At 26.7% G+C, this 18,394-nt stretch overlaps 1 protein-coding gene across 1 annotated transcript in view; it reads right to left on the bottom strand.

Annotated features, from left to right (window-relative positions):
- Positions 1 to 62: 62 nt before the first annotated feature.
- The window catches only part of LOC136078007 (putative ankyrin repeat protein RF_0381), a 50,341-nt gene continuing 32,009 nt past the window's right edge, over positions 63 to 18,394 (bottom strand). Inside the window, exons 9-11 of the transcript XR_010637440.1 lie at positions 5,759 to 5,892; positions 5,413 to 5,513; positions 63 to 1,026 (exon numbers count right to left, since the gene is read on the bottom strand). The gene's annotated coding sequence lies outside the window, so the exon portion shown is untranslated. The remainder of the gene's footprint in view (positions 1,027 to 5,412; positions 5,514 to 5,758; positions 5,893 to 18,394) is intronic.

Genomic DNA, 18,394 nt, shown 5'->3' with positions numbered 1-18,394 from the left:
CTGATAGGTTTACATAAAGCTTTCTGGAATGGCGAAAGGGCCAACAAAAACAAAAAAGATACTTTTACAACGTTAAAAAATTTTTAAACATGATTTTACAATATTTTTTTCATAATACAACACATATTTTACTTAATTCTTAAATACAACATTTACAATGTCAGCCATAAGCAATAGTAAACTTCACAAGACTATTTACATTGTCAAAGATGCTTTAACGATTTCATGTAATTAAAGATAAAAACTTAACATCTGTTTGTAAGCATACATAACAGTACTTAAATGTTTATATAGCTTTAGTTATTTGGCGTCAGCTTTAACCCAAAAAAAAAACATTTCAATAAAATATTTTGATTATTTTATTTCTATGGTAATGGTAAATGTCAAACATTTTAAAATAATCTAAAATTTGTATATTTTTTTAATTAGTGCCTCTTTGGAAATATCAATTGTTAAAGCTGCATTAAGAAATGTAACAGTACCATCAGTGGTACAGTTTTTGTGATTGAAAAAAAAATGTTCTTTATATCTTCTGTTGTTTAAGTTGTTTGTACCTTTGTTGTATCAAACTAATAATAATATTGACTAATTTTAAATTATTTCTTGAAAACCCAGTTGCATATTTTTGCTGATAAAAAATTCTCTAAAACTTATGATTGATACTTATCATCATGGTTGAAATTGACTCTGCTTCAGCGCTGATCTAATTGGCAACTTAAAAGGTAGAACGACTCAACTGCCACCAAACAATGTAAACAATTTTCAATAGCTGATTTATTATGCCGCAGAATATAATACATAAGCTATTTGGAAAAAATAAACTTCAGCAATCCCTCATCGAGAATAGAAAAAGAATTTCAAAAGTACAAACAGTTTGTAGCTCTTTTTATATTTGTAGAAATGACTAAGCTTTCTTATATCACAATATATAAACTTGCTAAACATTGCCATACACTTGCGATACGTTTATTCGATTAATACACAAATCAAGATTCTCATTAATATGGCTAAGCCACTATTTTTTCCCTGTAAAATAAAAAAAAACAAGCGTTATAAATTTAAAGAAATATTAAAACAATATATGCCTGAAAATGTAGTTAACTAACAAAAGTTATAAAATATACAAGAACTTTGATTATAAAAGAAATGCAAAACTTTTTCATGATATTTTAAAATCAACTTTCTAAACTGTTCAATTTTCCTAGAAGTTCTAAACTTATAATTTTATTCTTTTTACCATTATTATTTCTGCTATAATTATAGAATAAAATGACTTGTCCTAGAAAATTATTGTCCTAGAAAATATAGAAAATGTTCCTGAAAATTAATATAAATTAATTTCTTTTTACGTAACTGTATCTCTTTAAATGTTTATGTCAAACCAACATTTATACCAGTAATTTCAGTTACATTATTTTAAATATCATGTTTTTGCTATGTTCCTATTCCTATTAATTTATACTCCTAATAACTTCATGGTAAATTTTATATCTACATATCCAGGTAAAGAAACCAATATTGTAATATTAACATTGTTAATATTCTTATATTAACACTGTTAATATTGTAATATTAACATTGTTAATATTTTTATATTAACACTGTTAATATTGTAATATTAACACTGTTAATATTCACAGTAAAATTGCAATATTAACAAATGTATGATGTTTACAACATTATTTTTACAAATAAATGTTTACATTTAATGTTATAAAGTTTCCTAATATTACTGTACCTTATTGAGTCAACAGGGCCCCTATGGCCCCTATCGACGAGCCGCCACTGCTTGTAGGCAAAAAAAAACAAATAATCAGAAATTTTCCAGCAAAAAACATCAAGATGTTTGTTATATCAAGTATGTTGGGAAAATTATTTACTTATTGATTTTTTAACAAGAATTAAATTATTTCAACTAGCTGTTGTGTCATTAGTTACTCAAAAAGATGTGAAAAAACTAATTTTTAAAATTTATAAAGTTTTTTTTGGAAAAATTTAAAAGAAGAAAATCAATGGTTTAACTATGTTTAACTTACAAATTTTTTGCTAAGTTAAACCATATAAATAGTTATATACATTTTTAAAATAAGTGAAGAGTTTTTAAAAATGTAAATAACTATTTATATGGTGTTTTTTTTTCTGGAGAGCATTAGTATTAAGGATGAGACTTGGAAAGATCAGCTTTTAAAAGAAGAAGACATAGAGACTAGATTAAAACAATCCATAACATTTCATAACATTGAATTTGCTCCAATATCTAGTTTGATTCAAAGAAGAAAAGGGAAAAGTATGCCAAAGTAAACAAAAACAAACGAGGATACTCATCAATATTATCATCAACCATATAGCTCGATAACACAACATTCAACTTAATACACAAAACTTGATACTGAGAAAATAAATTATGACACTAAACCACCTAATAATAAGTCTACTATTTCTAAATATTTTCAACACAATATTTATAAAGCAGAACTTTAAACTTTTTACTTTTAATTAATACAGTACTAAACTTAATTGAAATATTGAACTTGAAAATAGGCTTGACTTGAACAAAGTAAACATATTTCATACCAAAACCCAACATCAGATGAACAAAAGAATTTTTTTTTCAAGATCTTAAATGATAATGTAGCTCTTTAAAAAAATTAAAACTTACTTCACCCACGCTTGATGTTGGAGGACCATCTTTATTTTGATCTTATAAAGAACAATATAATAAAAAATTTTAACTTCATGATAACAAACTTGGTTTAGTTATGGTTTTATTATAAATGTCTAGTTAGTATATAATAAAAACCAGCTGGGGCAACTAGTTTTTTATCTCCTGTCTGGTTAATTACGTATCATACAGATTACTATACCAGAATAAACTTTTATCAGAAACTTAAACCTGGTGGCTATATTCTTGCTGACAGAGTGCTGATTCCTATCACTTACTGCTGTTATTCAATAACTATTGTGTTTTTTTATGTAAAATAATATGATTGTATCTTTAGGTTACATATTTATTAATTTACTAAATAAAGCCTTCTATACCAGCTTGAATTTTAATTTACTATAATCAATTCACTACACCAGGACTCGATATTAAAAATGCTACTGGGGCAATATTAAATCATATCTTTTACAAAAGACTACAATTATCTGATAGCAAAAGTTAGACAGCTTTCTAATGTTCCTTTACATAATGTTCGAGAATTTGATGTATAAAATGTTTCCTGTTAATTTTATGACTGTGAGGATTAATCATTTTATTAAATACCATGTTGAATATTAATTAGATAATATCATGTTGAATATCAACTTTGATTATTTTAATATAAGTGTAGTTAAATTATGTAAATGTGTATAATCAGGGTGGCCAGCAAATTTTCATGTTCATTTTCCATGACTTTTCCCTAACTAAAAATAAAAATACCCTGACTTTCTGATGAAAAATTTATTGTAAATTAAACATACAAAGTAACAAAAAATCTCACAAAGCCCTTTACTTTTATTCAAAAAACATAAACTTGCTTCAAAAGTGTTCTCATTGACTTTTATCAGACTTTAAAAATACATTTTTTTGAATTAGATTTTGATTGTTATTTCAAATAATAACTTAAAGTTTATAACTAAATCAATCAAAATTTTTGATTGATTTAGTTGCTAAGAAGAGTTTTGTACAATTTATTTAATTTTCTGACTTCAGCAGGATATTCAAGGTGATGCCACCCTGATTATTTACAAATAATAAAAGTAAATTTATAAAGAAGCATTATATTATTATTTACAGATTAAAAATCTAAACACATTTTAAAAGAGGGTATTAGTTTTAATTTATTTATTGTCTGGTTTAAAAATCTTTTCATAACCTTTTAGTACTATCCTGGACTCATTTTGTTCCAACATAAGTGTAAGGTTTTTAACATTACCTAATTTTTTTTATAATGCTATAATTTTTCCAAAACTAGGTCTTTATCATTTGTTGCTAACTTTACTTCCATTTTCTGTTGATTTGTTACTACTTCTTGTTACAATATTGGCAATATAAGGTGCCTCTAACCACTGCACCTCGGATGCTAAATTACTACTACTTAAAAATATTAAATTATGATGTTGCTATTAATTTTCAAAAGATTTTTAAAAGCAATATGAATTGATAAAGCTTATAAAATTTGCAGAAAAACATAAAATATATACATAAAAGTCTTTAATAGCAATCAAAATTTATAAAAATAATAAAAACTTTTACTTTTCCAATATAAAAAAAGAATGTAACTAATTATTTATGCAATTAGTTACATTTTTTATGTAACTAATTACATCAATTGTTTTTCAAAACGAAAATAAAATTTTATTTATGTATATAAAAAAACATTTATAAAGTGTATTTATATTATGAACTTATGAATGCAATCTTGCGAAGTTTTAATTTTCCTTTCAAGTATGCACGCATGTTGTTTAAAAAAAGATGTGATGTTGCACGAAAAGTCATCTACTTATTTTTTCATGAAAATAATTTATTTACTTTTTCAATGTTAATATCTTTCTAAGTTTATGCTTGTAGAGTTGAAAGTTGTGTAAAGAAAAAAAATTAAAAAAAAACATCATTCTGAATAAACATTTTAAAGACAAGCCAAAGTAAAAATATAGTACATATGGAGTGAAACACATGATGCAACAAAAAAATATATTTTTTTAATTTTATTTACCTTAACTGTTTTTTATTTTGTAATATCTTTTTTTTTATATTTTTGATTTTTTAAGTGACAATGATTGCAAACAGGTGACCAATGGAGTCATCCAGTCACATAGTTACAAAAGCACAACAGTTAAACACAGGAAGATATTCGACAGTTACAATCTTGGAATTGTGATAATTGAAGAAAAAATTGCAAATGATGTCACTAGGCGAGAATCAGCAACGAATGCTAAGACTATTTAATAGGAGAGATGATATTTCACAAATCAGCGGGTAGGGGGGACCATAGCTTACGATCTAGCCATTTTTAGCAAATGATTAAATAATGACCTATGAGTTAGCAAGTTAAATCCACTGACGTAAGTGCTTGCGTGACTAAAATTATTGGTAATATAAAACAATAAAATAGATAAGATTTTAAGAAAAATAATAATTAATAATAGTTAGATATTAAAAACATTCTACCCTAATGGTTTGAACTCCTTTGGTTAGTGTTGATGTGATAATACATAATAGTGTTGCCATAATAAAATGTAATTTATAAATGATGTATAAGTCATGTTCTAATCACTAGATAATATCTGTTTTTTTAATTTTATCTACCATGATTGTTTTTTACTATTTCCATAATCATCATTTAGTATCACTAAATTTTTTAAACCTTGCTAAATGAAAATAAACCTAGAGTTTATGGTAACAATAAACTACCATGATAATAAATCTACCTCCCAAATGATAAAATTCATGCATTTCTTTTTATACATATATGACCAGTAAGAGCAGCCTATTGCATCTTTTTCAAATGTACTAGTGGTAAGTTTGTACCCTAAAGTAGTAAATATAACATAAAAATGGTGAAAATAATGTAATTCTTAAATTGTTTCTAGAAAACTAATGAATAAAAAATATTGCTAATTTAAAATTTAAAATTGTAAATTTTGTAGCAATTGTATTATTTGTTTATAACAATTTATTTTTAGAAAATTGTTGAAAGTTTTTGAACAACATTAGGCATAGTAAGACTTATAAAATACCACAAAACAGTAACAATTTCTTTTCAAAGTACCTTACCTTTGATCCAATAATGTCTCAGATGAATTTCTTTTCTAATATTCCCGTAGCTTTGAAGTGAGTTAACAAGAGGAGATTTTCTAAATTTTTTTGGACCAATCACCATTAACCTAATATTTGGGAAGTTCATCAACCTAATATTTGGGAAAGAACAAAAGAATTGTGTTGAATAAAAGTTAAAACTTTTATAAAAATGAAATAAAATATCAAATAATAATCAATTAATCTTTTAATTATATATTTTTCATCAAAAGAAATTCTTTTAGAATTCTGATTAAAAAACTATAATTTTTAAAATTACATTTGTTAAAGAATTTCTTTTATTGAAATAAATGAATTTTTTTTTACAATTCAATATTTATAAATATTGAATTGTAATTAAGAGACTAAAAGTTTGGTGAAAAAAATAGTTAAAAAGGGGAAAAAAAAAAAAACCTGTAAGAACTTAAGCATGAGTTTAAGCAAGTTTCTACTTTGTGAACTAGAATTAAAAAATAAATAGGAACTTTTATCACCAGGAATTCTGGCTATTCCAAAATTTTATCTAATTATTTAACCAAAAAAGATTTAGTTTTACTAAATGCTATTACCAGACAATATTGCTTGCAATTAAATATAAGTTGAACGCCATTAGTTTAAAACAATACTTCTAAATAATGTCAATTATTTTATCCATTTATTAGACTACATGATTCCTTACACATTTTAAATTAGTTTATAATGATTTAAACATGTTGTAAAAAAAGAAAGATAAAAATTAAAAAAAAAAACTTTTAAAAACTTTTTTAATTTTAAAGTGATTTAATATTTAAAAATATATAATATATAAATTGATTAAGCCTGGCCCCAGATAATTGTATGAGACTTTTTAACAAACCCGGCCAAAGATTTAGCAGGAGCTGATAACCGGGGCTAGGTAAAAATTTATAATGCATTATACATTTATGCAAGGCATTGTTACTTTTTTTCTTCCACTAGTGTGTTATCTTTACTTTAAACTAAAAGATTATTATTAGTTTGCTTTTCTATGCATTCTCATGCAGTACTTCCTTACATTGATAGCATTTAAATACTGCATTCACATGCAGTATTTCCTTACATTGATAGCATTTAAATAACATTTTTTTTACTTTTTAATAAAAAAATAGTTGCCACCCCATACAATATGAATTTTTAAATGCTTCTGGCTTTCCTTTTTAAGTCTTGTGTCATCTTTGGTGCTCCCTCCAGATCAACTACTTATAACTTAATCACTACAATCAACTACTTATAACTTATCCCGATGTTATGAAATTCTACAACCTGACAAACAAAGACTAAAATGCAAGTTGAACAATAAAGATCCTTTACATCGCAATGTGGCAGAAAAAATGACAATAAAAGTTTAACAAATATGGGATTAGGCTTTTTTTTTTTTTGCTGATTAGGTAATAAATTTATTTAGTGATATGTATCGCAATTAACTTTGCTTTATATATATATATGTCACCAAATAACTTTTAGTGTGTTTTTATATATTGGGTCTTTGTAAATAACTAAACTACTTTTGAACCAGTAATATGTTGTAATGTTTTAAAGCTAAGTAATATGTTTTAATGTTGTCAAGCTATGTAATACGTTTTAATGTTGACAAGATGAGTAATATGTTTTAATGTTGTCAAGCTAAGTAGTATGTTTTAATGTTGTCAAACCGAGAAAAGAAAAACAATTGTGAAGTTATTTAGAATAAGTTTTATTCAAATCAAAAAATTAAAACAAAATTATGAGAGTGTTTAAAGATAACAGGAACAGTAAAAAAGCAATTGATCCATTACAACATCCTAAAGAAGATATAATACACAAGTATGGATTGAGTCATAATTTATTGCCAAGTGCCATTACAACAAAATTAAAAAACAACATTTAAACAAAACTAAACATAACAACTTTTTTTTTTCACTAATTTTTCTCACCATTTATTTCCTAGTGTTTGAAAATTTAATGTCTAACATTGAATTGTGTGGTGGATGTTAATCAGAGAATATTATTTACCTTGAAGAAAAAAAAAAGATTTTCACTAAAATGCCTGAATTAAACTTGAACACATGCAGTCAAATCATACACTGAGCTAAAAAACTTATTTTTGGCAATGACTAGGATCATTATGAAAGATGTTTTGTACAATTTTGAACACCAAATGTTTTGTTTAATTTTGAAAAACTAGGATTTTTATGTGTTAATCAGCTGTTAGGTAGGTTTTTAAGAATTATACTAAATTTTGCTTCACAAGCATATTGAACACCAGGTTGACTGCCTGGTGTACAAAATTATGCAAAACATCTTTTATAAATACAACTTTATGAAATATATTTTGCATCTAAATAGTTTAATGTTGTCTTCAAACTAGTTGAAGTCTACTTCAATTTATGAAATTTAAGAAATTATGAATATAAAATGATTTTTAAAAAAATAAAAAGCAATCATTAATATTTATGAGTATATTTAAATGAAATTTCTTTTAAAGTTATGCATGCTTAAAGAGACACTTAAGTGCTGCTATACTTTGGGGATGAAAATTCTGTGTATATATATATATATATATATATATATATATATATATATATATATATATATATATATATATATATATATATATATATATATATATATATATATATATATATATATATATATATATATATATATATATATATATATATATATATATATATATTTAAATATATATATATATATTTCATGATTTTTTAATTATCTACTGTAGTTGATGCAACTTCCTGGTTGCAAAACACTACAGTTATTATATAATTAATTATAACAATTCCCAACTTCCTGAGAAATAATTTTTCTATAACTTGGAAACATTTTATGTTTAGACATTCTTCCTGATGAACCTACTGATGGTGAAACACAGTGTTGAAGTAATCAAAAATTAGATAAGTGTTTTTACTAATTTATTATTGCTCTGTTCTTTTAGAACATATAATATATATATATAAATTAGAAGAAAATCATTTTACAAAAATTTTTCTTATTTAACACCGTGTTTCATTAATAAAGACTTATCAGAAATGAAAAATCAAATTAATAAAACTTCAATTTATACCAAAAATTAAATTACAGGAAGTCACAAATGTCTTAACTACTGTAAATTTTCACACATTTGTGGAATTTGCTGAGACTATTATAAAAAGTATTCTGGTCCGCATTTCGAATCTGGTTCACAGCTCGATAAAATTAGAAAAGATATTATAGAAATTTTAAAAAATATTGGCTTTCAAATCGAAATAAACATAAATTTAAAAATTGTGAACTTTCTTGATGTCACATTTAACCTCTCTGAAAATTCATATAAGTCTTTCAAAAAACCAAATGATGAATTATTGTATACTTATATTAACTCAAATCATCCACCCCAAATTCTAAAACAAATTCTGATTTCAATTAATAACAGGCTAAATCAAAACTTCTCTAATGAAAATGTACTCAATTCCTCTAAATGAATATTTGAAGATGCCCTTAAAAAAAAGTGGTTTTGAAAATTTTGAACTAAAATTTGACCCTGAAAAAAAGAATACAAAAAAGTGAAATAGAACTACAAATGTAATTTGGTTAACCCATATAGCAAAAATTTTATATCTTTACAGTAAATTAAAAGGAAGTTTTATTTTAATGCTTTTCCATTAGAACTGTTCAGTTTTCACTGTTTGTTCCATGCGTTCAGTTAACTGTTCAGTTACAACAGTTCATTTCTTTGGATTGGGAAATCTTCGCCAGTGAATTTCCACCATTTGAAATAAATATTGTTTTTGCTCTTCTTGTTTTGTTATTGTAGAATTAAATGCAGTGGCTAGAGCAACTCCTCTTTCTGCACTATCATTGAAAACTTTTAGTGCCTGAACAGTTTTCTTTGTGACCTGATAATTTAGAATATCTGACCACTTCTCAACATCCTCTTTCAGAAAGGACATGTCTAACTGTAAGGCATCAAAAAAGAAACATGAAGATGGTCCAATGAAATACTCCAGAGGTTTTGCACTCAGATCTTCAGTTCCAGTGTATTGGATTGATCGTCAATCGAGTTCTTGATTGTCTGCAATCTGATCTTGCAATTTTGCTATCATAAGTTTTTTCGTCATAACAGATCAGAAAACAGACCAAGTGGTGCTAGTTCTTCTATTGACGAAATTGACGAAACAACAACACATTTGAACCAGAGGATGGACCGAAAACTGCCTTGAAGACATCGCCACACAGAACTTCATGAACATGATGGTGACCAACCGGAGCAGATTTTTTTCAAGTTTTCTTTCTAAAATTGTGCATGCACCATTTAGTCGACCTTTGTTTGATGCCGCAGTGTCAAAAGAAATTGCAACTATTTGATTTTGCAATTTCCAATCAGAAACGGCAACCATTTTTGCATTTGCTATAAGCTCACCAGTCCCTTGTGCCACTTTAGAAACTGTCAAAAGTTTAACTTTTGACAGTTTCTAAACTAAAATCGCGTGACAATCAATTTTTTTGTGCCCACCTGAAATTTCTGGCAAAAGTTTTCTTTAAGATTTATGCTGCTTTTCTGTCACATATTTGTACGATCAAGTGCAGATGCAAGTGCTGAAGGAATAACATCTAAAGCAGATACCTTTGCACGTTTAGAAGTTGATGGAGATTTCTCCTGACAACGTTCCTCAACAAAATTCTTATGTTGTTGAACCATACAGTCTTCATCGCTAGATATAGCATTGTCTGCTGCACTTGAACTATCTGATGATACCCCGTTGAACTTCCTTTTGCATTCTTGATTCTTTACTTTCTTCTTTTTTTGCCAAAATTCTACAAACTTTAGGTCCCATGAGGCAGTTCTAAATATTTTCTAATTTCAATAATATTTCATAGTTTTGTTTTATAGGTCAAAAGGAACATAAATATCAAAGTGCCTCTGTAATTGGTGACTTTAATTTTTTGTCTACAGAAGCTGAACCGCCCTAATTATCAAAATCCAAAAATCCATTGTAATTGTTGTTGGACTTGCTCTATCTGCCAAGCTTGAGCCTCTCTCCTATCCTTGAATATCTTTCTCTTTTCTACAAATACTATCATGGTTGCTACTCAAAGGAGCTATCATCTCTAGTTCCATCAACAAAAACTCATTCTTGCTTGCCTTGTCTTTCAGCAAAGTCTCATTCTTTTACTGTATCTGTCCCAGCATGCTCTAAAAACTTTAATTGGTCTAGTTTTTTTCCCTGCACTTCAAACTTTCGGAACTGTCCCCCATCTTCATGTTTTCCTGACTCATACAACCTGCACATTTTCAAGTCTTTTGTTTACCATTTCTTTTGCTTTTGAAAACAAAAAAATATTGCTCTTTAGTAATATTTTTTTGTTTTCTAGTAACTCCCAACTTAATACCTGATATATAGATTCACTTCTAACAAGGCTGCTTGCAGCCTTGTTAGAAGTGAATCTCAATATCAGTGAATATCTTGAAGTGAATCTCAATAAAAAAAAAAGAAGAAAAGAGCAAGTAAAAAATATCAATAAACTGCAAACAATAAGAGCTTTGAATAAATGATTCGAATTAATTTGTAGAAAGATATACATATACAAATGCAGACAATGGTACAAATAACTTTATTTAAAAGTGATGTGCCATTAAACATTTAAATACGTTGTTCTTTAAGTTAATAATAGGTTACAACTTTTTTCAACAAAGTCATTAATGCTTAGAATTTTTTACTAAATACACAGTGACAGCCAAAATAATCAAATTTATAGCAAAGGTTTTTTTGTACTGTTTTATGTGTTTATTGCTATAAAATGTTTTCATTCAAAAAGCAAAATACATAAACATAAATAAAGAAGGTAATGTTAAAACTCTTAGTACTTTCTATGGTGTCCTTGAACATTTACAGCAATCTGCATTCCTCAGGGCATTATGGCAACAAAAGACTCACACTATTTGGGCATTATTTTATGACACCGCATTTTTATTATGACTTCTCTCAGATCCGCTAATAAAGCTGGTTTCTGTAAAGAAACTTTACCTTTTAATTTCATCCTATAGTTTTTGATGTAGTTAAAACTGTCCAGTCACAGAGCAAGACTATTATTTGGATATTTATCAATCCATCTTGACAACTTTTGCCTGATAGCAAATTGCTCTGCCATACATGAAAATATCGAACATTTTTAATTCAAAGCCAAATAGACAGATAGTTCTTCAAAATTTTTAAACAATTTATGGAACTTTAATGCAGCATATTACATTTAAAGATAAAGACATCTTCAAACTGTGAAATCCTTGGTAATTTTCAAACTGTGCAAGCACTAAAATTTACGCTAGGAGATATTTGAGTAAAAATTAGTGAACTTGAAATCTGTGTGAACATCAAAGCTAAACAACAGAATATGTTTGCCAGTTTCGGATTGGTAATTCTTGGTCTTCCATAAGATTTTATTGGGTTGATGCTATTTGCAGAATTGAGCCACTAAATGATACCATAAACAGTTGTTATAAGCATCTTAAAACATTCATTCAGACTTGTGATCTTTCATTAAAAGTTTTACTAGAGCACATTTAGCATGTAATGTTGTTCCCAGAGTTCATGATAATAACAATTGAATTACATTTTTAATGTTTATTGAGCATTTAAGATATTTTCTTATTAATTGATATTTATACAATAACCCACACAATGCATGATTGTATAGTGTGTTGTCAGTACACATATTTTTGCAAGTACAGTTAATTCCCGATAACTCAAACCTCTAAGGGACCAAGGAAAATGGTTCAACTTAATGAATGTCCGACTAAAGCAAACTTCCATTACATTGAACTTTGGATGATATGAGATATTAGATCGAGTTAAGGTGAGTTTCCTTTATTCAATGCTAACGTATATACACCATTATACTATTTGAATGAAAGAAATTATTATTGTATTCACTCAGTACAGTCAAAAGATAACATTCAAAAAAGTTTAGCAACACAATGACTTTCTAATTATTTGGTTATAAAATTGCGTCTAAAAGTCTCTTACTTAGAAATTTGTTAAACAATAAAATAATTGTTTTTTTAAGGGTTTCATCATGATTTATCTTTTAACAGTTTTATTATAGAATTATTTATCTCTGATAAGGATCTACTCTATTCAGATCTAAATATAATTAAAAAAAATAAAGAAAATAAACTATATAACAAAATACATAAAAATAATGTTTTTATGTATTTTGTTATATAGTTTAATAATTGTTCTAACAGGAGGGTTGTAATTTAAAAAAAAAGAAAAGTAAAACGCAAGGTAGTCTTACTCATTTATCAAAAATTGAGCAATTAATGTATTTATCTATTTAATTAGTTTGTCTGCATTTGTAACAATTCTAAGGTAAGAAAAAGTTCTGTTTAGTAGAAAAAAAAACAACTCAAAATCAAGTTTTAGTATTAATATTTTATACAATTTACTAAAATCTATTGAAATTGACTTCCATTGGAAATTCCATTACAAATTCCATTACAAATGACCCAGAAAATTTTAAAAATGTCACCCTATATCTCAGATTTTACTGATTTTCATACAGTTGAGAGTACTTATTAAAATAAGAATTCCTTGAAAATTTTAGCCTCTGGCTCCAAGAAGATGCTGAAATATGACCATTTTACTTTTAGCAGATACTGGCCAGGCCCCTCTTGTCCCCTTAGAATAGCAACATTTATTTGCTTCAAGTCACATTTTTAAAATATTTGATATTTTTCATAGATATCAACTTTAAAAATATTTGATATTTTTACTTAAAAATTTGAACCAGGCCATTTTCAGGGGTGGCGAATCAAATGGAATGATCAGAAGTGCAAAAAATTATTTTTAAAGTACCTGTATTTATCAATTTAAATACATTTAGGCAGTTTTTTATATACCAGATTTTGATGCTCAAGATAATGTGGCCTCGATGATATCAAAAAAATATATATTACACATCATTCTATATTGATTTATTTTTCAAAAAATATAAAGATTTTGATCTGCAAATATTTGGATTTTTATATATGGATAATGGGGCATGGTCCCCACTTTTTTGTAACAGAATATTGCAATTAACTTTTGACTAACTTTCAGGTCCATAAGGCTGGGGCACTAGGGGTCATGTCACACTTTTATCAAAATAATTTTTTTTTTTTTTTTGCTTTTTTAATAAAGTAAAGATAATTTTGAAAATATTGTCTTCAAAAAATTTTTTCTGTTTATATTTGTTCCATTCAGTTTTTGATCATTCTGTATTTTATGATCTTTCTTAAAATGTTTTAAGAAAGTACATATGTTTATAAGATTTTTGATTTGCAAGTAAAGGCCTTATTTTAAATAAAAAATGCTTAAAGTATTAGCTTAACGCGATATTTGACCTCTAATTCTCTTTATTTTTTTATTTTTTAAAGACATAAACTTTTTTAAATTACTGCAATATTATTAATTACCACAAAATGAGTTAAATGTTATTTAATGGCTTTTTTATTATTACTATAAGGGAATGTTTATTTTATTTATTTATTTTTTCAATATTAAATAATTAAATTTAATATTGCATTTTTAAAAATGTTTGGTATTAACAAAATTCTTTCTTTTCTCGACATTTGCATAAATCAATTAAAACATATTAAATTTTTGAGTTTTTAAAATGATTATTTCTTAAATTTCTAATTGCAGCTTTGCAACTACAAATGTCTTTTTATTTAAAAAAAAATTAGCAAGTAATAAATAAAAAAATTATGTCAATTTATTTACTTTATTTATTTAAAGTTTATTAGTTTATTATTAAAATTACATTGCTGAATATATCGTTTATTGAAAGATAATCGCTGCGATTTAACTTGTGTTATAAAAAAAAAGTTCAACTTACATTTTGTGCCTACTTTTGATGCAGCTGTTTTAGACCGTGATCCGTGATACAAAAATGTTATCAAAAAACAGTTTTCTTGACCTCCCTCTCAGAACTACTTTGTTTTTTCCAAATTTGCGATTTAAAGTATACCGATTCTGAATTTGAAAAATTCCCAAGTTTTCCTCCTGCAGTTTTCAAGAAATTTACGATTTAATTTTATGTTATCGAGTGAATCGATTTTTATCGTGTAAGATAAAATAGTGATCTAAAAACTGTTTTTAGCAGCTGTAACTGCATAAATACTAAATTGTATATAAATAAATGAAATATTTTTATTATATAACCAAATATACATTCATTTACATTCATTACATATTATATAACAAAATATACATTCATTTACATAAAAGTGAATTGATTTTTATCGTGTAAGTCTAAAAGTTAATTTGAAATATCATTTTAATAACTGATAATACATTTAATTGTTCAATTGACTTTTTTAAATTTACTTCTATTATCTTACAAACATAAAAGTTTACAAGGTTGATTATCTATATCAGAATCAGAATCACTTGAAATTATTCCATTGTAAGTATCATCGCTGTCTTCGGTGAATTTCAAATTTTCATTGCCACATTCAATGCATTGACATAAATCAGAACACATCAGTTCTGTACTCTGACATGAGCATCATTTTGTATTACAACCAGTTGCGCATCTATGATTAATAAAATTTAATACGCTATCGGGAGCAATTTCATTTGACAGCCATTTCATCTTCAATTCGTTGCCATCCATTGTCCAACCATGTTGCAAAACACTTGGCATATTCAATAGAGGTATAGTGGCATGTTCCAGATATAAGCTTGATAATTACAACTCAGTATGTGTTGTACTAATGCATCTGAAGTTGGAGGCAATCGCTCTTCACTATATTTGTCACTCTTGAAGAGTTCATATCTCAACTTGTTAACTGAAGAAACTATGTCATTACCATAAAAGTGACACACAAATTTCTCTATTTTAGTAAATAAATCTGATGCCATCAAGTGATTTTCACCAAGCTCTGCTAACACGCCTTCATACTCCTAACTCATACTGCTAACACGCCTTCATGCTTCTAACTCATACTGCTAACATGCATTAATACTCCTAACTCATACTGCTAATACATCTTCATTTTTTTTTTGTAAGAGCTTAAGTACTGAAGCTTTTCCTTTACCATAAAATGAACTTGTAGTATTGCATCCTAATAGGAAAACACACTATAAAATTTTACAGTGTTTTAAATGTTTGTATTACGGAAGTAAAACTTACAAAAAAAAAAGGGAAATCATGTCATAAAAAGTAGATAAATTAAGTTAAACAATTAACCTGTAAAAAAATGAAAGCTTACTACAGCATTTACAAAACATCTACCTCAATCATCAGCTACTTTTCTTGCATTAATTATACGTTTGTTGTTATAATTTCCGGTTGCAAATAATATATTAACAGTAAAATGTTTCATAGCATGTAAAGCAATGACAAATACATCAGTGTCAGGACTCCAAACTACAACATTTTGGTGAGATGAAGCTGCATGATAACAGTGAGCCATTAATCCAGTATCTGCTTCTTCACGGTTACTTTTAAGAGAGATAATTTCAAATACTACCACATTATTTGCTGATAACATAAACTGATAACATTTATCTTCCTTAGGTAAATAAACACTATTATTTGAGAAATAAAATGTGTTCAATGAACTCCAATGAGTAAACAAAAAATTTATTAATTCTTATTTATTTTTTCTATTTGAAAGGAACTTCTTCCATTGATGAGGTATAGGCTGTAGTTTATTTAATATACAAACAATCGAAGTTCCATGAGTAATTCTTTTTACTCATTCTAAACTTTTATTACTATGATTAAAATACCTATCTGAAACAAAGTCAACACGCTGACACCCATAACAGCTGAACAGATTAATAACTTCTTTTAATATATATTTAGCTCACCAAACATTTTGACTCTAACTTGTAACAGTGCTATCACATCCACTAGTAAAGCTCCACTTTCAACAATTGACAACACCAGTGAATCTTTAACGAGCTCTTCAAGAATTTTTAACAAATTATTTTTTGTTGCTTTTACTAAAGTTCCATCTACGGTGACAAAAGGTGAGAGATGAGGTCGTAGAGGATACTTTAAAACTTCCTTTATGTCAATATCTCTGCTTTTTGCCATAAAGATTAACTTAGTAAACAAATTTCTGGTGTTCTTTATTTCCACCGTATCCCCTATTTTATTTTAGTATGTATTTTATTGTGCATACTAAAATAAAATAGGGGAAAATGTATAAAATAAAATATGTTGGAAAATGTATGCAACATTGTTTTTTTAATTAGATAAATTATGTCTTGCTGTTTGCAAAGAACATTTTTGTTAATAAAACTCTCAGCTATTTGATTTCCTATTTCTCAAAGACTAAGCATATCTCTTGAAGTATTTTCTGTGGCAACTTGCCCACTTGCTAACTGTAGAAGTTCCTTTCTGTCATCATAAAAAGGATTTACCATTGTATTAATAGTCTCAAGAATTGATGTAACATCCTCTTCATCCTTTTTCATTCTTGAATCATCCAAGTCTTTTCTACAACTAAATATCATGTTTAAAAATATACTTTTAAAATATTCTTTAAAAAAATTAAAAAAGCTATTTAAAAAACTAGATTATAAAACTTTTCAAAATTTTAGAATGTAAAATTATATCCATTCAATCAATTTTTCATAAAAAAAAAGGATTATTAGTACAAATATGTTTATCGTGTTATTGAAGATACTCCTGTGAATTCCTCAGCTGCTTCAGTTAACAAAGCCCTCTCCACTTAGGTTAACACTCATTTTTTAACAGCTCCTGGCTTATGTGTCATACCTACAATACCACCTGTAACTTTACTACTCCTGTTAAAAGTTTGTTCTATAGTTTGGTCACATACAATATCTATATATAATAAGCCATATAATGCCTACCTTTTAACCATCCAGTTTTCTTTTATTTCACGACAAATATCTGTCAAACATAAAAGAAGACATTATTCTAGATTGATTACTATAAAATCAAACATATAAGATAATTCTATAATGTTTTTAAAAACACAAAAAACAAATATCTTGTAAGTAAACTATATATTGTTGTAAAACAAATTGTTTTACTTAATCTTAACACTTCAGAAAAAATAAATTTCAATAAAAGAAAAAATAGGCAATACCTTTATGAGTTTGATTAAGTACACTCATTTCTAACCAATAGCAAGATGCATATTTCTAACCAATAATAAGATGCATATTTCTAACCATTAATAAGATGTATATTTCTAACAAATAGTAAAATGTATATTTCTAACCAATAGTAAGATGCATATCTGCTGTAGTTGATACAATCTGTAACAAAAAAACTATTAGGCAGTTTGTGTATGCAAATACCGTGTGCAATGTGGGTTGTTCCAGAACCGCTAAGAGTTTCTTCTGTAAAATCTGCATTATCATACACAAGTGTAGTAAAGATATTTTGTTGAATATTCTTTGGTACAACCGAATAATCAAACCCCCTCAAAGTCATTGAAGAACAGCAATGTGTAAAGTTATTTAAAATTTTTACAAGTTTACAGGAACAAGACATTTGGTTGATGGCAGTAGCTAATGCTAAGACTTAAATGTTATTGTTTTACCTTTCGAAAAAATAAACAATAAATCTTGGGTAATAGATAGAACTTTCAAC

Source organism: Hydra vulgaris, chromosome 03 (genome assembly GCF_038396675.1).
Source record: "Hydra vulgaris chromosome 03, alternate assembly HydraT2T_AEP".
In the NCBI taxonomy this organism is placed as follows: Eukaryota; Metazoa; Cnidaria; class Hydrozoa; order Anthoathecata; family Hydridae; genus Hydra; species Hydra vulgaris.
The sequence above is the reverse complement of the archived record's forward strand: the minus strand, read 5'-3'. Positions and strand labels throughout refer to the sequence as shown.